The following is a 26083-nucleotide window of genomic DNA, read 5'->3' on the forward strand; positions in this document are numbered from 1 at the left end:
CATACACAGAAAAAACATGCCTGGATGACACTAATAGGTAGGGGAAAGTGTTCACACATGTGTCCGTGTGCACACACAGTTGCACACACAAACACTTTGGAACTGATGGTCTTATGACATCTGTTTGTGCTAGGGGGCGCTACTGCTGTGTTTTTCTCTCTCTCAGTCCCCACATCCCCTCTCCTTCTCTCCCTCAGTCCTCCCAACCTCCCTTTCTCCCTCAATCCCCCACAAGATCCCGCTCTTCCAGTCCCTCCCTCTCTCCAACCCTCCCTTCTACTCTCTGTCCCCACTGCCTCCCTCTTCTCTACACCCCTCCCTCTTCTCTACACTCCTCCCTCTCCCTCCATCTCTCCTACTGTGTTATTTTCTTTCTCTTGGCCCCCATAACTTCCAGCAGTAACCCTGGAATCTTTCCACTGTACTCAGCTGAGATCATCCCGAAATGCCCAAAAGATGCACACACCCACACACACACACCACACACACCACACACACATCACCACACACACACACACAACACACACACACACACACACACACACGACACACACACACACACACACACACACACAACACAACACACACAAGCTTTGGGCTGTTAGCCTGGATCATAATCACATAGATTGGCCCTTTTTCATATTGATAAATACAGTGTGTGCAGATAAAGGATTGACCAAAGACCATGTGATCCTGACGGCATGCAGCCTTTGAAAACTTTGCCAGATTTATAATTACAAACCCTATGCCCTGATATCAGACCTCTACTTTCCCTCATCCTTTTGATCCTTCTCCCCCCCCTCTCTCTTGTTTTTGAATAACATGTTTCCACCAAATGTTGCAGGCCTAAACAGTTACTATAGGGGTGTTGTATCTGAGTGGAATGAGGGAGAGAGGAAGAAGAGGGAGAGAGGGAAGAGAAGGAGAAGAGAAAGAGAAGAGAGGGAGAAGAGAAAGTGGGAGAGAGGGAGAGAAGGAAGAGAGGGTGGAGAAGGAGAGAGGGGAAGAGAAGGAGAAGAGAAAGAGGGAGAGAGGAGAAGAGAAAGGGGGAGAGAGGGAGAGAGGGAAGAGAATGAGAAGAGAAAGAGGGAGAGAGGGAGAAGAGAAAGCGGGAGAGAGGGAAGAATATGGAGGATGTCTAAGGCCTGGGCTGTATGCCTCAGGAATGTATTTGGCAGTGGGTAAATACTGTAGGTAGCCTGAACACACACACACACGCTCACGACCATCCAGTGCCACATGCTCGGTGCAGACAGTGAACCACTACTACTGTCTACTGCTACTGTACATGGAACCACAGCTCAGGAATACTAACAACCACAAACCTGAACCCATAAAGAAGGTATGTGTGTTTTGTCTGTGTCCTTCATGTACATGTGGTGTTTGTGAATGTTTTTGTGAGTGTTAAGTGAGATTTACTGGAAAATAAATGCGTTGATTAATATACTGGCAAATGTATAATTGCAGTTACTGCAGGCTACAAATGTCTGTATCTTGTGTTGTTACTGACAGGCAGAATAATGTTGATGTGTATGACTGTGCTATAATCCAATCTGCCCCTAACTCAATGAGAGAAGTGTTTATCACGCGACTGTGAATGTTAATGTTACCATTCTGAAGTCCAGTTGACTTACAGTTTAAGGACACCCTGATGATGCAGTCTCTGTCATCTATGCGCGTGCATATGTTGTGCATTTGTATTTTGTCTGTGTGTGTGTGCCTGCCTGCCTGTGTGCATGTGTGCGTGCCTGTGTGCATGTGTGCGTGCGTGTGTCTGTGAATATGTGCATGTTTGACATTTTTGTCCACTGTGTATTATTAAGTTTGCAGCTGTGCATGTGGAAAAATATGGATACACATTCCTCTCTCTCCAACACAGATGTGTGTCTGCAACTTACAGCAGCAAATGGCAGGAGGGCAAACTCATGCCTCAATTCCTCAGCTGTAGGTAGCTTAAGGTATTAAGATGTTAATTAAGCAAAGAAAGTTAGTCGCTGTCTCACGCTGTGACGTCACCTAGTCAAATGACTCTCCAGGAGTGACAAGTTACAGTAGCTTCTAGCTCTAAAAGTTTCTATGGCTCAGAGTGTTTCGAATTGTTGTGAAAAAGCCTTGAGGCCGATACGCAAAGCTCAATAAAGAGCAGTGATACTAGCAAGAGCACTGTGGGGGTTTCTTCTTTTTTCTCATCGATTTGTTGTGATCGAAGCCTGTGTTTCGGAACCTGCGATAGAATTATCCAAGTAGCTGTGTTGCACTGGTTCTTTGTGTTTCTATATAGATAAGCAATATATAACAACTATTATCACTATCCCCAGGTTGTCTTACAGTATCTCCATGGCTGTACAAGTGTCGGTGCTGTCCCTAGTCCTCAGTCTAGCCCTGGGCCTGATGCTGAGTGTCTGCAGGCCTGTGTGTGGCACCCCAGGGACATTCCAGGACCTGGACTATGGAGGGGTTCCTCTCTGGATCAACCGTCTTCTGGGGGAACCCTCTGTATTCAGCCTGAGGGGTCGAATGGACCGGGCATGGTACAAATAAAACATTGATACATCAAATTACTGTAACAACAGTCTGAAGTTCATGGTACTTTAAATTATTCATAAATGAAATGCACTTGCAAATCCAAGAGTTGCTTCAGCTGGTGCGTCGGGATTGGGTAATGTTTAAACATCATTCAAAGGAAGGTTCACACACTTTTGTGCTTGCGAAGTATCACATGTATTTCCTACTTTATTTACATATGTAATATCTGAGAAAAGACCTATTTATCTGTGTGTGATCCAGGTACAGAGCCAACAACCCCCAGTCCTGCCCTGACCTGTGTGACTGTCCTATCCAGTGGCCCTCAGCTCTGTACTGTGACCACAGAGACCTGGGAGAGCTGCCGGACAGCATGCTTTACAATACACAATACCTGTTCCTGCAGGTAATACACACCACATGCAAGCACATGCACAAAGGGGTCTGAGACACCTGTCTGAAAGACTGCCAGGTACCACACGGTTCCTATACAGGTGTAGGATCTTAATTTGAGCCAATAATCCTGCAGCAACAGAAAATGTTAATTATTATGTAGATGATAAGTAATAGACATTTTTTGTAGGGGTTAGATACATTTTTCGTTCGAGCAAATCAAATCTGACATTTTAAAGTGGAAATTACAAACTTTAGAAGCCTTATTAAACCTTGAATACACTGCTGTACTGTAAAATTCTCAGCAACAACATTAAGATCCTACATCTATAGCTAACACACAGCTTATGTGTGCGTGTGTTTTCTCAGGGCAACAACATCTCGTCCGTGCCCTCCTCCTCTCTCACCAACTCCTCAGGACTCCGCTGGCTCATCCTGGATGATAACCGTCTGCAGACGGACGGGCTGCAGACCTCCACGCTGCAGAACCTGACCCGGCTCCAATACCTGTTCCTCAACCACAACAAGCTGACTGTCGTGCCCTCTGGCCTGCCCAGGAGCCTGCGGCAGCTCCGACTGGCACACAACCTCCTCACCAGCATCTCCCCAGGAACCTTTGGGAACTTACATAATCTTACATTGCTGCTACTGCAGGGGAATAGGTTCAACATGATTACAGAGACTGACTTCACAGGTAAGTGCCTTCGCTCTGCTTCCATTCTGAGATATTATATTTCATGTCAAAACATATGACACCTTTTCTGAAATATGTTAAAAAGAACAGCCTCAAAGGCAACAGCTCTGAACATGCTTGTTCTGGTACCCTCTCTCCCATCCTCCCTCTCTCTCTCCCCCTCTTCCTCTCCCTCCACCTCTCCCTCCTCCCCCACCAGGCCTGGTGTCTCTTAACCTGTTGAACCTGAGCGAGAACCTCTTCTCCTCCTTCCCCTCCCACCTTCCTCCCTCCATCCAGCAGCTCTACCTCTCCAACAACTCTCTGTCTGGCCTGGGGGAGGAAAGTCTACAGGGCTTCACTAATCTCAGGTAACACACACACGTACAGATGCAAGCATGCAAACACACACACACACACACACACACACACACACACACACCACACACACACACACACACACACACACACACACACACACACACACACACACACAACACACACACACACACACACACACACACACACACACACACACAAACACACATATTTTCAGTCTGATATGCATCACACCTCTCTGATATTATCACAACTTGTAGTATTTTGTTCTCTAATATTGAAAGTTACTCTGGATAAGAAGATGTGGCTTTAATGTAAATCTAATGTAATGTTCTGTGTGTGTGTGTGTGTGTGTGTGTGTGTGTGGTGTGTGGTGTGTGTGTGTTGTGTGTGTGTGTGTGTGTGTGTGTGTTTGGTGTGTGTGTGTGTGTGTGTGTGTGTGTGTGTGTGTGTGTGTGTGTGTGTGTGTGTTGTGGTGTGTGTGTGTGTGTGTGTGTGTGTGCGTTGTGTGTGTGTGTTGTGGCATGCGTGCGCTTGCGTGTGTAGGTACCTGCGTCTGAGCCACTGTGGTCTAGTGAGCCCTTCCCTCCACCCCCAATCCTTCAACCTGTTCTTCCCTTGTGGAGCTGGATCTGTCTTACAACAAGCTGACAACCATCCCCCTGGTTCCCCTCACACTACAGTACCTATACTTGGAGGCCAACCGCATACAAGGTAAGACTACACATACACTCCCGCCACACACACACGCGCGCGACACACACACACACACACACACACACACACACACACACACACACACACACACACACACACACACACACACACACACACACCACACACACACACACACACACACACACACACACACACACACACACAACACACACACACACACACACACACACACACACACACACACACACACGCACACACACACACAGACAAAGAGAGACTAAACACACTGGGGCTGAATGGACAGGCAGGGCTTGGAGGGAAATTAAGTTAACTCTAAGGAGAGGAGAAAACATCTGTGAAGGGTTGACCAGGGGAGTAAGATCCAGCCAGGTCACCCGTGAAACAAGTCAGTATTCGACGTACATCCATGTCGAAGGACGTAGGGAGATGATGTGGAAACTGGCCACTAGGGGCGTAAGCATCTTTTGTACGAATCCAGCGATCGAAAGTTGTTTTTGAGATTTTTGTTTTAAGCCTATCCCAAAACTTAAAACTTACCTTAACCATTCAGAGTTAATGCATAACCTTAAGATTTTGGAGTTAATGCTTAAACTTAACCCTAAATTTAAACTGTTGAGTTCATGCCTAAACTTAACCTTAAACACTTAAAAATGTGACTTTTGGAACAACTGCGGAATTTGACGTTTGAGAAACATGGATGAACGTCTAATTCTGACATGAGACTGTGAGAGCTAGATGGTAAGATCAGCCAAATATCATGCTCTTTCCAACTCTCTCGGAGAAAAAGAATCCTCGTGTTCTGCCTCCAAATATTTTCAAATGACGAAGCTGGTCGAATTATGAACTCCTGAATGCTTCTCTTGGACTGCAAATCAGCACACGAAGAGTGGATGTAACTTCCTGCCTCATCGTCAATAACAAACCTGTGAATCTCACAATTGGCCACTCGTTCGCTCAGCCGTGTCTCCTTGACAAAACACTGTTAGGATTCCTGGATTCCTGTTCTGGCTTGGATGTTTGGGCTACAGAGGGAGAGGGACAGAGGGGGAGAGAGTGAGAGAGAATGACAAGAGAGAAAAACAGAGGTAGAGGTACAGTGCCTTCAGAATCTATTCACACCCCTTAACTTTTTTCACATTTTGTTGTGTTACAGCCCGAATTTAAAGTGGTTTACATGTAGATTTAGTGTCACTGGCGTACACACAATACCCCCTAATCTCAGTGTGGAATTAGATTTTTAGACATTTTACAAATTAATAAAAAAAATGGAAAGCTGAAATGACTTGAGTCAATAAGCATTCAAGCCCTTTGTTGAGGCAAGCCTAAATAACTTCAGGAATACAAATTTGTTTAAAAGGTCAGATAATAAACAGTGGTGTAAAGTACTTAAGTAAAAATACTTTAAAGTAGTATTTTGGGGTTTCTGAACTTCACATGACTATTTATATTTTTGACAATGTTTACTTTTATGTCACTACATTCCTAAAGAAAATGATGTAATTTTCACTCCATTAATTTCCCCTGACACACAAAAATACTCGTTACAGTTTGAATGCTTAGCAGGACATGAAAATTGTCTAATTCACACAGTTATCAGAAAAATCCCTGGTCATCCCTACTGCCTCTGATTGGACGGACACACATGCTTCATTTGTTATGATGTCTGAGTGTTGGAGTGTGCCCCTGGCTATCCATCATTTTAAAAATAAGAAAATTATGCCGTCTGGTTTGCTCTATTGTCAAGGCTGTGGCTAACTGGTGAAAGAAGTCGGGCGCAGGTACTGAAGGCCTCTCGCCCGACTCCTCGAGTCCAGTATGGATCGGAGGGCATACGTCGGGGCATACCTTGATGTCCAGAGGGGGCGGAGGAACCTCCCGCACCTCAGACTCCTGGAGTGGACCAGCTACCACCGTCCTGAGGAGAGACACATGGAACAAGGAGTTAATACGGTAATCTGGGGGAAGCTGTATACTGTAACAAAATTGTTCACTCTCCTCAGGACTTTGAATGGCCCCAAAAACCACGGACCCAGCTTCCGGCAGGGCAGGCGGAGGGACAGGTTTCGGTTCGAGAGTCAGACCCGGCCTCACTGCGGTGGCGGTCTGCGCTGGCTTTCTGACGCTTCACGGCCCGCTGAAGGTGCATATGAGCGGCATCCCACATCTCCTCCAAGCGCCTAAACCAGTCATCCACCGCAGGAGCCTCGATCTGGCTCTGATGCCACGGCGCCAGAACCGGCTGGTACTCCAGTACGCACTGGAAAGGGGAGAGGTTGGTAGAAGAGTGGCGGAGCGAGTTCTGGGCCATCTCTGCCCAAGGTATGAACGCCGCCCACTCCTCCGGCCGGTCCTGGCAATAAGACCACAGAAACCTACCCACATCCTGGTTTACTCTCTCCACCTACCCGTTACTCTCGGGGTGAAAACCTGAGGTAAGGCTGACCAAGACCCCCAGACGTTCCATGAACACCCTCCAGACCCTTGACGTGAACTGGGGACCTCGATCAGATACTATGTCCTCAGGTACCCCGTAGTGCTGGAAGACGTGTGTGAACAGGGCCTCCGCAGTCTGTAGGGCCGTAGGGAGACCGGGCAAAGGGAGGAGATGTCAGGACTTAGAAAACCAATCCAAAATGACCAGGATCGTGGTCTTACCCTGTGAGGGAGGCAGATCCGTCAGGAAGTCCACCGACAGGTGCGACCACGGCCATTGTGGAACGGGTAAGGGTTGTAACTTCCCTCTGGGCAGGTGCCTAGGGGCCTTGCACTGGGTGCACACCGAGCAGGAGGAAACATAAACCCTCACGTCCTTAGCCAAGGTGGACCACCAGTACTTCCCACTAAGACAGCGCACTCTCCGACCGATGCCCGGATGACCAGAGGAGGGTGACGTGTAAGCCCAATAGATCAAACGGTCGCGGACAGCAAACGGAACGTACAGATGCCCAGCTGGACACTGGGAGGGAGTGGGCTCTGTACGTTAAGCCCGTTCGATGTCCGTATCCAGCTCCCACACTACCGGTGCCACCAGGCAAGAGGCCGGGATTATGGGAGTGGGATCCATGGACCGCTCCTCTGTGTCATACATCCGGGACAGTGCGTCTGCCTTCGCACTCTGGGAACCTGGTCTGTAGGACAGGGTGAAAACATAACGGGTAAAGAACATGGCCCACCTTGCCTGGCGAGGGTTCAGTCTCCTCGCCGCCCGGATGTACTCCAGATTGCGGTGGTCCGTCCAGATGAGAAAAGGGTGTTTAGCCTCCTCAAGCCAATGTCTCCACGCCTTCAGAGCCTTGACGACAGCCAACATCTCCCGGTCCCCCACGTCATAGTTTCGCTCCGCCGGGCTGAGCTTCTTCGAAAAGAAGGCACAGGGGCGGAGCTTTGGTGGCGTACCCGAGCGCTGAGAGAGCACGGCTCCTATCCCAGACTCGGATGCGTCCACCTCCACTATGAACGCCAAAGAGGGATCCGGATGATCCAGCACGGGAGCCGAGGTAAACAGAGCCCTTAGCTGACCAAAAGCCCTGTCCGCCTCAGCCGACCACTGAAAATGCACCGGTCCCCTTCAGCAGTGAGGTAATCGGAGCCACTACCTGACCAAAGCCCCGGATTAACCTCCGGTAGTAGTTGCCAAACCCTAGAAACCGCTGCCCTTCGTTTACCGTGGTGGGAGTCGGCCAATTACGCATGGCTGTAATGCAGTCACTCTCCATCTCCACCCCTGAAGTGGAAATGCGATACCCTAGGAAGGAGACGGACTGCTGGAAAAGCAAGCATTTCTCAGCCTTGACGTACAGGTCATGTTCCAGCAGTCGACCAAGCACCCTGCGCACCAGGGAGACATGCTTGGCGCGTGTAGCGGAGTATATCAGAATGTCGTCGATATACACCACTACACGCTGCCTGTGCAGGTCCCGGAAAATCTCGTCAACAAAGGCCTGGAAGACTGATGGAGCATTCATCAACCCGTACGGCAGACGAGGTACTCATAGTGCCCTGAGGTTGTACTAAATGCCGTCTTCCACTCATCCCCCTCCTGGATACGCACCAGGTTGTAAGCGCTACTGAGAACCAATTTTGTGAAGAAGCGCGTCCTGTGCATTGACTCAATCACACTGGCTATGAGAGGCAGCGGGTAACTGTACCTCACAGTGATTTGAATGATGCCTCGGTAGTCAATACACGGGCGCAGACCTCCATCCTTCTTCTTCACAAAAAAGAAACTCGAGGAGGCAGGTGAAGTGGAGGGCCGAATGTACCCCTGCCCCAGAGATTTGGAGACATATGTTTCCATAGCCGCCGTCTCCTCCTGTGACAGGTGATACACATGACTCCTGGGAAGTGCTGCGTCTACCAGGAGATTTATCGCACAATCCCCCCGTCGATGGGGTGGTAATTGAGTCGCCTTCTTTTTACAGAATGCGAGAGCCAAATCGACATATTCAGAAGGGATGCGCACGGTGGAGACCTGGTCTGGACTTTCCACCTGTAGTAGCACCGACGGAAACCCCTAAACACCTCCCCGAGCACTTTTCATGACCACCCCGTGAGAATCCTCTGTTGCCATGACAGGCCAACCAGGATAGGCACAGCAGCACGGGAAACGCAGGAGAATCAATAAGAAATAGACTGATTCTCTCCTTGTGACCCTCCTGCGTAACCATGCTCAGTGGAGCAGTGGCCTCCCTAATCAGCCCTGACCCTAATGGTCGACTATCTAGGGCGCGCACAGGGAAGGGCATATCCACAGGAACAATGGGGATCCCTAAACTATGGGCAAATTATTTGTCAATAAATTTCCCAGCTGCGCCTGAATCTACGAGCGCCTTATGCTGGGAATGCGGGGAAATCTCAGGAAAATTAATAAACAAAAACATGTGAGCAACAGGGGGCTCTGGGTGAGCCTGGTGCTGACTCACCTGGGGTGATACGAGAGTGCCCTGCCTGCTGCCTCGACTCCCAGAGGAACCTCCCCAGCACCGACCGGCAGTGTGCCCTCTGATGCCAAAGATGGTGCATGGAACGGTCCCTCTTCTGGTCGCCCTAAGTGACGTCGACCGCCGAACGCCGCTCGAACAAGGAGAGGGACCGACTCTGGCGGAAGTCGTGACATTTATATAAGGAATTAGAAATTATTATACCTTTACTTTAAGTATATTTTAGCAATTACATTTAGTTTTGATACTTAAGTATATTTTAAACCAAGTAGTATAGTCAAGTAGTATTTTATTGGGTGACTTTCACTTTCATTTTTTATTAACTTTACTTTTACTCAAGTATGACAATTGGGTACTTTTTCCACCACTGATAATAAGTTGCATGACTAACTCTGTGCTCAATAATGGTTTTAAGAAGATTTTAATGACCACCCCTATCTCTGTACCCCACACATACAATTATCTGTAAGTATCACGCCCTGAACTTAGAGAGCCGTTTTATTTCTCTATTTGGTTAGTGTTATGCTGATTAATGCGGACCCAAAAGCGACTTAAAGAAACAGAGTCTTTATTCCAGGCAAAAACACGACAGGGCGGAACAAGGACACAGGACAGCAAACATCAAACAAGAATCCGACAAGGACAGAAGCGGAAAACAGAGGGAGAAATAGGGACTCTAATCAGAGGGCAAAATAGGGGACAGGTGTGAAAGAGTAAATGAGGTCGTTAGGAGAATTTGAGAAACAGCTGGGAGCAGGAACGGAACGATAGAGAGGAGAGCGGGAGAGGGAGAGAGGAGAGGAGAGAGAGAGAGAGAAAGAGGGAAGAACCTAATAAGACCAGCAGAGGGAAGCACAGGGACAAGACATGAAAATAAATGACAAACATGACAGTACCCCCCCACTCACCGAGCGCCTCCTGGCGCACTCGAGGAGGAACCCCGGCGGCAACGGAGGAAATCATCAATCAACGAACGGTCCAGCACGTCCGAGATGGAACCCAACTCCTCTCCTCAGGACCGTAACCCTCCCAATCCACTAAGTACTGGTGACCACGTCCCCGAGAACGCATATCCATGATCTTCCGTACCTTGTAAATAGGTGCGCCCTCGACAAGACGGGGGGGGGGGGAGGGAAGACGAACGGGGCGCGAAGAAAAGGCTTGACACAGGAGACATGGAAGACAGGGTGGACGCGACGAAGATGTCGCGGAAGAAGCAGTCGCACAGCGACAGGATTGAACCTGAGAGACACGGAACGGACCAATGAACCGCGGAGTCAACTTGCGAGAAGCTGTCGTAAGGGGGAGGTTGCGAGTGGAAAGCCACACTCTCTGACCGCGACAATACCTAGGACTCCTTATCCTACGTTTATTGGCGGCTCTCACAGTCTGCGCCCTGTTAACGGCAAAGTGCAGACCTGACCCTCCTCCAGGTGCGCTCACAACGTTGGACAAAAGCCTGAGCGGAGGGAACGCTGGACTCGGCGAGCTGGGACGAGAAAAGAGGAGGCTGGTACCCAAGACTACTCTGAAACGGAGATAGCCCGGTAGCAGACGAAGGAAGCGAGTTATGAGCGTACCAGCCCAGGGGAGCTGTTCTGCCCAAGACGCAGGGTTTCGAAACGAAAGGTGCGTAATATCGACCAATCGACTGATTGGCCCTTTCTGCTTGACCGTTAGATTGGGATGAAACCCGGAAGAGAGACTGACGGAAGCACCGATCAAACGACAGAACTCCCTCCAAAACTGTGACGTGAATTGCGGACCTCTGTCTGAAACGGCGTCTAACGGGAGGCCATGAATTCTGAACACATTCTCAATGATGATCTGTGCCGTCTCCTTAGCGGAAGGAAGCTTAGCGAGGGGAATGAAATGTGCCGCCTTAGAGAACCTATCGATAACCGTAAGAATCACAGTCTTCCCGCAGACGAAGGCAGACCGGTATAAAGTCTAAGCGATGTGAGACCATGGTCGAGAAGGAATGGGAAGCGGTCTGAGACGACCGGCAGGAGGAGAGTTACCTGACTTAGTCTGCGCGCAGTCCGAACAAGCAGCCACGAAACGGCGCGTGTCACGCTCCTGAGTAGGCCACCAAAACCGCTGGCGAATAGAAGCAAGCGGACCCGAACGCCGGGGTGGCCAGCTAACTTGGCAGAGTGAGCCCACTGAAGAACAGCCAGACGAGTAGGACAGGAACGAACAGAAGGTTACTAGGACAAGCGCGCGGCGACGCAGTGTGGGTGAGTGCTTGCTTTACCTGTCTCTCTATTCCCAGACAGTCAAACCGACAAAACGCCCTTCAGGGAGAATCCCCTCGGGGTCGGTAGAAGCACAGAAGAACTAAAGAGACGAGATAAGGCATCAGGCTTGTGTTTCTTATTTCCCGGCGATAGGAAATCACGAACTCGAAACGAGCGAAAAAACAACGCCCAACGAGCTTGACGTGCATTAAGTCGTTTGGCCGAACGGATGTACTCAAGGTTCTTATGGTCAGTCCAAACGACAAAAGGGACGTCGCCCCCTCCAACCACGTGTCGCCATTCGCCTATGGCTAAGCGGATGGCGAGCAATTCGCGGTTACCCACATCATAGTTGCGTTCCGATGGCGACAGGCGATGAGAAAAGTAAGCGCAAGGATGGACCTTATCGTCAGAATGGAAGCGCTGGGACAGAATGGCTCCCACGCCCACCTCTGAAGCGTCAACCTCGACAATGAATTGTAGTGACGTCAGGAGTAACAAGGATAGGGGCGGATGTAAAACGCTTCTTGAGGAGATCAAAAGCTCCCTGGCGGAACCGGACCACTTAAAGCAAGACTTGACAGAAGTCAGAGCTGGGGCAGCCACTTGACCGAAATTACGAATGAAACGCCGATAGAAATTAGCGAAACCGAGAAAGCGCTGCAACTCGACACGTGACTTAGGAACGGGCCAATTGCTGACAGCCTGGACCTTAGCGGGATCCATCTGAATGCCTTCAGCGGAAAAACAGAACCGAGAAATGTGACAGAGGAGACATGAAAGGCGCACTTCTCAGCCTTCACATAGAGACAATTCTCTAAAAGGCGCTGGAGTACACGTCGAACGTGCTGAACATGAATCTCGAGAGACGGTGAAAAAATCAGGATATCGTCAAGGTAAACGAAAACAAAGATGTTCAGCATGTCTCTCAGTACATCATTAACTAATGCCTGAAAGACAGCTGGAGCATTTGCGAGACCGAACGGCAAAACCCGGTATTCAAAATGCCCTAACGGAGTGTTAAACGCTGTCTTCCACTCGTCCCCCCTCTGATGCGTACGAGATTGTAAGCGTTACGAAGGTCCAACTTAGTAAAGAACCTGGCTCCCTGCAAAATCTCGAAGGCTGACGACATAAGGGGAAGCGGATAACGATTCTTAACCGTTATGTCATTTCAGCCCTCGATAATTCACGCAGGGGCGCAGAGTACCGTCCTTCTTCTTAACAAAGAAAAACCCCGCTCCGGCGGGAGAGGAAGAAGGCACCACGGTACCGGCGTCGAGAAAACAGACAGATAATCCTCGAGGCCTTACGTTCGGGAGCCGACAGAGAGTATAGTCACCCCGAGGGGGAGTGGTCCCCGGAAGGAGATCAATACAAACAATCATACGACCGGTGAGGAGGAAGGGAGTTGGCTCTGGACCGACTGAAGACCGTGCGCAGATCATGATATTCCTCGGCACTCCTGTCAAATCACCAGGTTCCTCCTGAGTAGAGGGGACAGAAGAAACAGGAGGGATAGCAGACATTAAACACTTCACATGACAAGAAACGTTCCAGGATAGGATAGAATTACTAGTCCAATTAATAGAAGGATTATGACATACTAGCCAGGGATGACCCAAAACAACAGGTGTAAAAGGTGAACGAAAAATCAAAATGAAATAGTCTCACTGTGATTACCAGATACTGTGAGGGTTAAAGGTAGTGTCTCACATCTGATACTGGGAAGAGGACTACCATCTAAGGCGAACATGGGCGTGGATTTCTCTAACTGTCTGAGAGGAATGTCATGTTTCCGAGCCCATGCTTCGTCCATAAAACAACCCTCAGCCCCAGAGGTCTATCAAGGCACTGCAGGAAGCAGCCGAACCGGTCCAGCGTAGATGGACCGACAAGGTAGTACAGGATCTTGATGGAGAGACTTGAGTAGTAGCGCTCACCAGTAGCCCCCGCTTACTGATGAGCTCTGGCCTTTTACTGGACATGACATGACAAAATGTCCAGCAGAACCGCAATAGAGGCAAAGGCGGTTGGTGATTCTCCGTTCCCTCTCCTTAGTCGAGATGCGAATACCTCCCAGCTGCATGGGCTCAGTCTCTGAGCCGGGGGGAGGAGATGGTTGAGATGCGGAGAGGGGAAACACCGTTAACGCGAGCTCTCCTCCACGAACTCGGTGACGAAGATCTACCCGTCGTTCTATACGGATGGCGAGTGCAATCAAAGAGTCCACGCTGGAAGGAACCTCCCGGGAGAGAATCTCATCCTTAACCTCAGCGTGGAGTCCCTCCAGAAAACAAGCGAGCAACGCCGGCTCGTTCCAGTCACTGGAGGCAGCAAGAGTGCGAAACTCTATAGAGTAATCCGTTATGGATCGATCACCTTGACATAGGAAGCCAGGACCCTGGAAGCCTCCTTCCCAAAAACTGAACGATCAAAAACCCGTATCATCTCCTCTTTAAAGTTCAGAAATCGATAGAACACTCAGCCCTTGCCTCCCAGATGGCTGTGCCCCACTCCCGAGCCCGACCAGTAAGGAGTGATATGACGTAAGCGATCCGAGCTCTCTCTCTTGAGTACGTGTTGGGCTGGAGAGAGAACACAATATCACACTGGGTGAGAAAGGAGCGACACTCAGTGGGCTGCCCAGAGTAACAAGTGGGTTATTAACCCTAGGTTCCGGAGACTTGGAAGACCAGGAAGTATCTGGTGGCACGAGACGAAGACTCTGAAACTGTCCAGAGAGATCGGAGACCTGAGCGGCCAGGGTTTCAACGGCATGACGAGCAGCAAACAATTCCTGCTCGTGTCTGCCGAGCATTGCTCCCTGGAACTCGACGGCAGTGTTGCGAGAATCCGTAGTCGCTGGGTCCATTCTTGGTCGGATTCTTCTGTTATGCTGATTAATGCGGACCCAAAAGCGACTTAAAGAAACAGAGTCTTTATTCCAGGCAAAAACACGACAGGGCGGAACAAGGACACAGGACAGCAAACATCAAACAAGAATCCGACAAGGACAGAAGCGGAAAACAGAGGGAGAAATAGGGACTCTAATCAGAGGGCAAAATAGGGGACAGGTGTGAAAGATAAATTGAGGTCGTTAGGAGAATGAGAAACAGCTGGGAGCAGGAACGGAACGATAGAGAGAGAGAGCGGGAGAGGGAGAGAGGGAGGAGGAGAGAGAGAGAGAGAAAGAGGGAAAGAACCTAATAAGACCAGCAGAGGGAAGCACAGGGACAAGACATGAAAATAAATGACAAAACATGACAGTTAGGGTGTGATTTGGGGTGGGCATTCTATGTTGTTTGTTTCTATGTGTTGGCCGGGTATGGTTCTCAATCAGGGACAGCTGTCTATCGTTGTCTCTGATTGGGAATCATACTTAGGCAGCCTTTTTTCCTTTTGGTAGTTGTGGGTAGCTGTCTTCGTTTGTGCATGTATAGCCTTGCGGAGCTTCACGTTCATTTTTGTTGTATTATTGTTTTGTTGGCGACATTTGCAAAATAAAGAAAAATGTACGCTGACCACGCTGCACCTTGGTCCACTCCATACGACGAACGTGACAGTAAGGTCCTTCAGTCAAGCAGTGAAGCACAATTTCAACGACAAAGAACAGGGAGAATGGCACCTATTGGTAGATGGGTAAAACATTTAAAAAACAGAGAGTAGGGAGGTTTCCATTGACCCAAGTTTATTAGACAAAAGCAATATGTAATGGAGATGGCAGATATAGGTGAGCATCTTCTAAAGATCAACAACATTTTTATCCATTCGACAGGGGTGGATTTTTCTTTTGGCAAACTTTGTTTCGATAAAATGATGATTGCCGAATAATTTTGAAGATACGCGCAGCACGTGATGTCAACACAAGCTCCACTCCACATTTCATTCTAAATGCCTGCTAAATAAAAAATTTAACTATCAAAATAATGTTTCTTTGCGGGATCCTTGTTCTGACTTTCAAGAATGGTTGAATTGCTTTTCTGGTTTGCTTGATGCAAGTTTCACCATCCAATTATTTACCGTGCAAGTTTCACAATGGCACGGACCGTGGCAATATTGTGGCACATTATATTGCATACTAGTCTATTCTTGAATTCTATCCCATGCTGGCTTTCATCGGCTACCTGAGACATGAAACAGATAGATGGAAGGGCATACAGGCTCTTGCCAATTTATTAATGCACAATTTGCCTAAATGGGTAGTGGAAACACTAAAGTTTTATTCAACATCATTACGTCCAGCTGTGATGTTATTACATCCAGCTGTTTATATCGACACAAGATAGATAAATGGAAATGCACCCTAGCAGGCATTTGTCACATCAATTTTCCATGCAAACTTTCTAAATGTCGACAAAAAAATCAAGGGACAGGTTAATGGAAACATACTGTATCTACTGAATGTCCCTTTGAGCATGGTGAAGTTATTATTGCACTCCAATTGCATTGGTGTATTAATACACCCAGTCACTAAAAAGATACAGGCATCCTTCCTAACTCAGTTTACGGAGAGGAGGAAAACAAATCAGGGATTTCACCATGAGACCATTGGTGATTTTAAACCAGTTAGAGTTAAATGGCTGTGATAGGAGAAAACTGAGGATAGATCAACAACATTGTATTTACACCACCACACTAATCTAAATGACAGTGAAAAGAAGGAATGCTTGTCATTGGCAAGGACTAGGGAGTTTTTTGGGGGGGATATAAAGAAAAGGAATAGAGCTAAGCACAGGCAAAGTTCTAGAGGAAAACCTGGATTTCCAAAAGACACTGGGTGTAACGGCTTTTGTCGTCTGAAGAAGAGGAATCGGACCAAAGCTCAGCGTGGTACGTGTTCATGTTTTTTTTATTGAAAACTGAACACTATAACAAAATAACAAAAAATAATAAATGAAACCGAAACAGTCCTGTAAGGTGCAAAACACTAAACAGAAAATTACTACCCACGAAAAACATTTGGGAAAAGCTACCTAAGTATGGTTCTCAATCAGAGACAACTATAGACAGCTGCCTCTGATTGAGAACCACACCCGGTCAAACACAAAGAAATACAAAACATAGAAAATGAACATATAATGCCCACCCAAATCACACCCTGACCAAACCAAAATAGAGACATAAAAAGCTCTCTACGGTCAGGGCGTGACACTGGGAGACAAAGACACCTTTCAGCAGGACAAAACTATACACTGGAGTTACTTACCAAGATGATATTGAATGTTCCCGAGTGGCCTAGTTATAGTTTTGACTTAAATCGGCTTGAAAATCTATGTCAAGACTTGGAAATGTCTGTCTAGCAAAGATCAACAACCAACTTGACAGAGCTTGAAGATTTTTTAAAAAGATTGTACGATCCAGGTTTGCAAAGCTCTTAGAGACTTACACGGAACCCAAACCGGCTACTCGCGTGCGCCATCGTGCAAAAATGTATTTTGTCCCAACCACACTAAACACGATCACAACATGCAGGTTAAAATATCAAAACAAAATCTGAACCAATTACATTAATTTGGGGACAGGTCAAAAAGCATTACACATTTATGGCAATTTATCAAGCTAGCTTGCACTTGCTATATAATTTGTCCTATTTAGCTTGCTTGCTGTTGCTATCTAATTTGTAATGGGACATAAACATTGAGTTGTTATTCTACCTGAAATGCACAAGGTCCTCTACACCGACAATTAATCCACACATAAAACGGTCAACCGAATCGTTTCTAGTCATCTCTCCTCCTTTCAGGCTTTTTCTTCTCTTGATTTTATATTGCGATTGGCAACTTTCATAAATTAGGTCCATTACCGCCACCGACCTCATTCGTCTTTCAGTCACCCATGTGGGTATAACCAATGAGGAGATGGCACGTGGGTACCTGCTTCTATTAACCAATGAGGAGATGTGAGAGGCAGGACTTGCRGCGCGATCTGCGTCACAATTAGAACTGACTTCTATTTTAGCCCTTGGCAACGTAGACACTCGTTGGCGCTCGCAAGCAGTGTGGGTGCAATAATTGAATAATATACATTTCTACATTTATTTTGCAACGCTCGCGCACGCGATGCGGGCGGTGTAGTCAGGGTATTACCCAGAAAGACAGCTTCCAAAGGTGATTCAAACATGTATTCACTCAAGAGGTTGAATACTTCTCTAATTAAGATACTTTAGTGTTTTATTTTCTATTAACAACATTTTAAAAAATGTCTTCAACTTTGACATTACAGAGTATTTTTTAGTCAATCATTGACAAAAAATTGCACTTTGTAACACAACATAATGTGGAAAAAGTCAAGGGGTGTGAATACGTTCTGTAGGCACTGTAGATGAACAGACAGAGAGGCGGGGTTAGAGACACAGAAATAAAAAGAGAGCGAGAAAGCAAGAGAAATAAAGATGGAGTGTGAGCTTGTTTTCCGCAAGGCTCTCCAGGAGACATGAGTCAGCACTATAACCTGGTATGTGTGTCTGGTCTGGTCTGACAGAGAGCTAAACACAAGACATTCACTGAGAGAAAAATACTCACCTCACTGTCTAGCATCCCGACAGCTAGCTACTGTTGTCTACCCTCTGCCAAACGTACCCTTCTGCCAATAGCGATAGGCAGGAACAGGAGGTAGAGAGGAGATTATGTTTTCTCTCCTCCTCTTTTTTAAGATAGCTGTAGCTGCTTTTTGGATTGGCATCAACTACTGTAGCATGTTGTGGTTTCTGTTCCTAATAGAATAGGATACTGAAGCTGTATCCAGCTTCTGATCAGGCATATCCTTCTCATACAGTCTGCTATTTCAGGAACAATGATGGCAGTACACTCAAAATACTGTGACAACACTCAATTGGAGAAACTGGGTTTAAGTTATGTTCACATATGGTAAAGATATACTTTGTGAAGTAAGAGTATGAGTGGGAATGTCATTGCTGGGTATAGGGCTAGAGTGCATGTAAAAACCATACTGTCCTCTGTTCTCTTTGTCCTCTCTATCCTTTCTATCCTCTCTGTCATTGCTCTGCTCTTTGTCCTCTGCAGAGTTTAACATCTCTAGTTTCTGTCGGGAGGTGGGTCCTCTGTCGTACTCCAGGATGAGGATCCTTCGTCTGGACGGCAACAAGATGTCCTATCATCTACTACCACCTGAATGGGTCTACTGCCTCCGAGTCCTGCACCACATATACATCTAACCCTGACCTCGGACCTCTAACCCCCTGACCCAGCCACAACCCTGCTTTGAAGCTTACCTGGAAAGATTCTGTCAAGATTCCACAGGTCCGAACATTCAGAAATTAACACACACACACATGCACACAAGTACGTCATTCAAACGCACATCCTTCAAACACACATCACTCATGCCCACTCGGACGCACGTTTGGACACACACAAACGCAAGCAAATGCTTACATGGTCTCAGAACAGGTCTTCAAGACATTTAATTAAAAAAAAAAAAATTATCCTCCAAGAGTAGAGCTGAGGCTCATTTAACATTGTTTTGCTAGTCTCACTGTAACCACTTCATACTGTGACACATAGTCTGATCAGTGTATGAAGCACGTATTCATTAAAATCATCCACAAACATCACCCACCAAGGCTTGTTAATACATCACAGTACTGTAGAGTCAGCTTGGAGTTAAATTGATCCAACACACACGTATAAATGCGCACATTGTATGCGTTTTGTTATTGTAAAGTTTTAGAATATTCTCTATGTTTTGTTAAGGTCAAATTATGTGCTTTATTGGATGTATGACTGTAACGCATCGTTTTTGCATATGAACAGAACAATAAAATATACACCACTATCAATTGTTTTTACTGTTTTTCTCTCTCAACTAATGTTTTAGAACAGACACTAGTGATGTAGACATGAAATACTCTCTGTTTCATATAACACAAAACCTTTGTCAATCCAGAGCATTAGTCTCTATAAGCCTAGATTAGTCTCATTAGTCTAGATCCTGGTCCTGTTGCTCTACGGGTAGCTAGCTCTCTGTATGAGAGACACAAAAACATACCTTCACTATGAACACAGCCCATAATGGCCTGCTGTTATATTCATGGAAACACACGGTTTGTTATTCCTGAATATCAGTTTCATGGACCTAGAAATCACACATAATATAACCCTATCCCTAGAAACACATTAATAGTCAAATCAAATGTCAAATCAAATGTATTTATATAGCCCTTACATCAGCTGATATCTCAAAGTGCTGTACAGAAACCCAGCCTAAAACCCCAAACAGCAAGCAATGCACGTGTAGAAGCACGGTGGCTAGGAAAAACTCCCTAGAAAGGCCAAAACCTAGGAAGAAACCTAGAGAGGAACCAGGCTATGATGGGTGGCCAGTCCTCTTCTGGCTGTGCCGGGTGGAGATTATAACAGAACATGGCCAAGATGTTCAAATGTTCATAAATGACCAGCATGGTCAAATAATTAATAATCACAGTAGTTGCGAGGTGCAGCAAGCAGCACCTCAGGAGTAAATGTCAGTTGGCTTTTCATAGTCGATCATTAAGAGTATCTCTACCGCTCTGCTGTCTCTAGAGAGTTGAAAACAGCCTGTTCTGGGACAGGTAGCAACATCCGGTGAACAGGTCAGGTTCCATAGCCGCAGGCCAAACAGTTGAAACTGGGCAGCAGCAGACGGCCAGTGGACTGGGACAGCAAGGAGTCAGTGTAACGCTCGTCTTCCTCCTCGTCTGAGGAGGAGCAAGGATCGGACCAAAGCGCAGCGTGGTTTGAATACATATTTTAATTAAAGCAACGAGACGAAAAAACACAAGACAAAAATTACAAACAATAAACGGACTGAACAAACGAACGAAAAACAGTACCGTGTGGCGAACAAAACACAGACACGGCAACAATCACCCACAAACAAACATTGAAAACAGCTACCTTAATATGGTTCCCAATCAGAGACAATGACAAACACCGTGCTCTGATTGAGAACCATATTAGGCCAAACGAACAAACCATAAACATAGAAACAAAAACATAGACTGGCCCACCCCAACTCACGCTCTGAACATACTAAATAAAGACAAAACAAGGGAAATAAGGTCAGGAATGTGACAGTCAGGTAGTCCTGAGGCATGGTCTAGGGCTCAGGTCCTCCGAGAGAGAGAAAGAAGAGGAAAGAGAGAATTAGAGAAGCATACTAAATTCACACAGGACACCGGATAAGACAGGAGAAGTACTCCAGATATAACAACTGACCCTAGCCCCCCGACACATAAAACTACTGCAGCATAAATTACTGGAGGCTGAGACAAGAGGGGTCAGGAGACACTGTGGCCCCATCCGATGATACCCCCGGACAGGGCCAAACAGGAAGGATATAACCCCACCCACTTTTCCAAAGCACAGCCCCCACACCACTAGAGGGATATCTTCAACCACCAACTTACCATCCTGAGACAAGGCCGAGTATAGCCCACAAAGATCTCCACCACGGCACAACCCAAGGGGGGGCGCCAACCCAGACAGGAAGATCACGTCAGTGACTCAACCCACTCAAGTGACGCACCCCTCCTAGGGACGGCATGAAAGAGCACCAGTAAGCCAGTGACTCAGCCCCTGTAATAGGGTTAGAGGCAGTGAATCCCAGTGGAGAGAGGGGTACCGGCCAGGCAGAGACAGCAAGGGCGGTTCGTTGCTCCAGAGCCTTTCCGTTCACCTTCACACTCCTGGGCCAGACTACACTCAATCATATGACTCACTGAAGAGATGAGTCTTCAGTAAAGACTTAAAAGTTGAGACCGAGTCTGCGTCTCTCACATGGGTAGGCAGACCATTCCATAAAAATGGAGATCTATAGGAGAAAGCCCTGCCTCCAGCTGTTTGCTTAGAAATTCTAGGGACAATTAGGAGGCCTGCGTCTTGTGACCGTAGCGTACGTGTAGGTATGTACGGCAGGACCAAATCGGAAAGATAGGTAGGGTAATAGAGGTATAGGTTGTCCCATGAGTGGCATTTTAACATGCCGTGTTCCAATGACTTTTCCATACCTCTGAACCTATAGGGGAAAGTGTGTGTGCAAGTGCATGTGCACGTGTGTGTACATATGTCAATACTTACATTTTACCGGTGACATTGCACATTGTAGACCCAGCCGTTCAGGGGGTAGTAAATCTCGACCAACAGCATACATGCAATGGAAACTGTGGCTGAGTGTGTGTCTGTGTGACTGTGTGTGTATGTCTGTGTCTCTAAGTGTGTTTATGGAAAACCTGTGATAAATGGCTAGATGGATTTTTTAGGGCAGATGCCGATACCAATTTTTGGGGTTACATTTTCAGATCAAACAATACATTTGACTTTGTTTTTACCAATCTAACTACATACCAAAATAATAGTAATAATTGCATTTGAATGGTAAATATCTTAATTAACTGGGTAAATCAAGATGGCATAGGCCTACTCACAATACAGGTGAATGCATATTCAATAGGAGTGTGTGCATGCATTGAGTTCTTGAGCATTTTTCCTGGTCAGTGGAGTCTATGGTGCTACAGATGACAAGCAATCAGTTGACCTTCCATTTGGGACTTATATTAGCCTACTGATCAACAACATTTGCATAGAAGGATCTATCATGGTCCACACACCAATGCAATCATGAAGAGGACACAACATCCCCTCTTCCCCCTCAGGAGAATGAAAAGATTTGTCATGGGCCCTTAGATCCTCAAAAGGTTCTACGGCTGCACCATTGAGAGCATCTTGACTGGCTGCATCATTGCTTGGTATGGCTACTGCTTGGCATCCGACCGCAAGGCGCTACAAAGTGTAGTGTTTACAGCCCAGTACATCACTGGGGCCAAGCTGCCTGCCATCCAGGACCTCTGTATCAGGCCATGTCAGAGGAAGGCCGTAAAAATGGTTAAAGACTCCAGCCACCCAAGTCACAGACTGTTCTCTCAGCTACCGCATGGCCATGAACAGCTTCTACACCCAAGCCATAAGACTGCTAAATAGTTAGTTAAATAGTTAACCAAATAGCTACCCGGACTATCAGCATTGACCATTTTGCACTAACGTTTTTGTCTCATCACATACACTGCTGCTACGCTTTATTATCTGTCACTTTATTCCTAGTTATATGTATATATCTACCTCAATTACCTCGTACCCTTGTACATCGACTCGGTACTGGTACCCAAGTTATTGCTGCTATTGTGTATTTATTACTACGTGTTTAACTTTTCTATTATCTCTCTATTATCTTCCTCTCTAGAATTATTGGGGAAGGGCCATCAGTAAGCATTTCACTGTTAGTCTACACCTGTCCTTTACGAAGTACAGTATATTATGAATACAATTATATTTTATTTGAAGCAACCTAATATGTTCTTTCATAAAAAAGGTGCGCTGTCTCTTTAACACTTTAATAATGGTGCAGATTCAGACACTCCTCTATCACATACAACCATAGGCGGAAATCCCAGGGGGGACGGGGGGGACACGACCCCCCCATCCTGGGAAAAATATGATTTGTCCCCCCCAATCTATCACTGGTAAACATAACTATGTAATTTCAAATATTATATAACGCAATGAAAGCATTGTGCTGATTATAGACACTTAATAGCGCCTTTTTAAGTTCAAAAGATTGCGACCACCCGCCTATTGCCTCACAATGGTTTGATCCACTCAGTTCTTAGCTGGCATAATAGAGGTTCGTATCTACTGTCCGAAAGGCACATGACGTAACTGACGTGAGTTAATCCAGTACATCGGCCATAGCAATGTTTAAATTTTATGTTGGCAGGGTTCACACACTAGCTGAATTGCCAGAGCTAGCGCGCAAACTAAAGAAAACATTAACTAGCAAGCTAGTATACTATTCCATAATGTGCGTCGTCAAAGATGATCTTGATCGTCAGTTTATTCCAAATCAGCATGCAGCTGTAGTGCTTCAAAGTCCTGTGATAAGGTTACGATAAACTGAAGTCCAAACTAACAAACTCACTCTTCTTATACCATTGTCTTAAATATATTTAAAGGTCTCGTTCAAAGCTAAATTCGCTAGTGAACTTTTTAAATTTATTTATTTCACCTTTTTTTTTTTAGATTATAGCAAACACCACAGAAACGGAATTGGTGCTCGCTAGCTTTACAAATCAGCTATTGTTGAAGCCAGCAATATAAACAAACTATATTAAAATTAGAAAAGTTGTAGCATATGTTGTGTAAATGTGTGTGTGTGCAGCTAGACCGGCCAGCCACCAGCCATCCAGGTAGAAAAATGGCAAAAAAGGTAAAAAGACGACATCAGAGTATTTTTCAGTACACCAAAACGCAAAGTAAGAACTCTAGTAGCCTAATATCTCAAAGACGAGTTGATAAAATGTTCATAAGAAAGAAGTGAAATGCTAATGGAATGTTTCACAATGATTCATTAGCAGGACAAGCAACAGATGGCACACAACAGCAGAGCTGGGACAGATAGGCAGGGACAGACTGGCAGAGACAGGGAGTCTCAGGTAAGTTTGTTTGAGTCTTTGTTTAGCAACATTATGAAAGGTTCTCAATTTTTTACTTTAAAATAGGGACATAATTGGAAAATGCCATGGATACCCCCGCTCTCAACTTAAACTGATGACTAAACTAAATTTGTTTATGGCAATGGTATTGCTGTTGTGATTAATTGTGTAGTTTTGGTACCGGTAGTTAGGAGTACGCAAAACCTTATTTTCTTTTCTAGAGACAGACTGAGTCAGTAGGTGATAAAGGAAAGACCAGGGAGAGAGCTTCAGAGAACAATGTCACAGCCACGGCAGGACCAGGTGTCACCCTTGTTGCCAGCAGCACCAGTATAGGGACAGTGGCACAGCATTGTCCAGTTACCTCAGTGATGGCACAAAACCATATCAGCCACACCCACAATTTTTGAACCGCAAACTCTTGCCAACAGAGTGTTGACGTTTCAAGGACCCAAAGCACAGAATGAAATTCTGAACATCATGGCCAATACAATCATTCAGGCATTGCACTGAATTAGGTCTCTTCGATTGTACAATTTTCATTATTGTTGATGGTACTACAAGAGGTTCTGGTGCTGAACAGGAGATGTCTTTTTGCATTATGTGACCATGACTTGCCTCACGAGAGTTTAATTGGCTATACAGGGTGTCGGAGACAACAGGCGAGGGCATTCGAAAGTGGCAACTGAAGTGTTGTTGAGGCTCAATTTGCCCATGTCTGGCTTACTGTGCAGAGTTACGATGGTGCCTCAAACATGGCAGGAAAATACACAGTGCACAGGCAATTGTAGAAGGCAGCAGCCATTACCCTCTATGTCCATTGGGGAGCACACTGTTGTAAATCTGATTACACAGGCTGGCTGCTCAGCCTCCCCACTGATCCGGGATTCCCTTCTTGGTCCATCAGTTAGGTGTCCTCATGGCCGATCAGGAAAGTTTAAGAAGCATGTTTGAATCAATTGCCAGCTCCAAAGAAACACATCTGCCCACCGGAAACACCCTATGTTCCAACAAGTGGAACTTGCGGAATACTCATTAGAGCTGTGCTAGGGCAGTATGAGCGGGTACTAAGCAGCCTAGAGGAGAGTAGTTTTTAGTACATGACAGTACACTTACAAATTATTTATTTCATGTTATTTTATTTAAAATTGCATACTTTGTGCGACATACTTGTCCATAGCTGCTGTTTGAAGAGTTGAGACACTGACTGAAGGATATTTTGTTTGATTTATTTGGGTTTTTCATTGAAGTAGTTATTTTGCTTTTAGAACTGTACTTATTTTAAGCTTTTTGTTCTTGTAAAGATATTGTAGACTCAGGCCAGTGGCACATTTAATGACTATATAAATGTATCAGAAAAAGTCAAATTAAAAGGTCAATTCAAAACGGAGACTAACTTTGTGATGGTTCTCAATGGAGATTATTTTAGATGAGATCACACCATGTTCATTGTATTTATGAAAACTACACCCATACAGTGTACAGTACCATTGCTACCTACTGGCCTTTCTTGATATTGCTAGTTGTAAGTACGAATACCTGCATACATACTGGACTGGTAAGGAGCACTGCTATAACTATTATTAGTAGTAGTATTATAATGATTTAAACATTTGAACAAGTTGGTTAAACCCTTCAGTTAACTACTGTACCTATCAATTATTCAGTTGTAGGAATTATGGTTCCTCARYMTACRTTKWAMWWWKTWMAAYGTAKRYTATGTGTTACAGCACTACTTTTGGTGTCCCCCTCAGGAATTGCTCTTGAGAAAATGTAATGTAATTGTCCC

At 46.1% G+C, this 26083-nt stretch overlaps 1 pseudogene; it reads left to right on the top strand.

Annotated features, from left to right (window-relative positions):
- Positions 1-1117: 1117 nt before the first annotated feature.
- LOC111963721 (lumican-like) lies at positions 1118-19083 on the top strand (annotated as a pseudogene).
- Positions 19084-26083: the final 7000 nt, after the last annotated feature.

Source organism: Salvelinus sp. IW2-2015, linkage group LG1 (genome assembly GCF_002910315.2).
Source record: "Salvelinus sp. IW2-2015 linkage group LG1, ASM291031v2, whole genome shotgun sequence".
Taxonomy (NCBI): Eukaryota; Metazoa; Chordata; class Actinopteri; order Salmoniformes; family Salmonidae; genus Salvelinus; species Salvelinus sp. IW2-2015.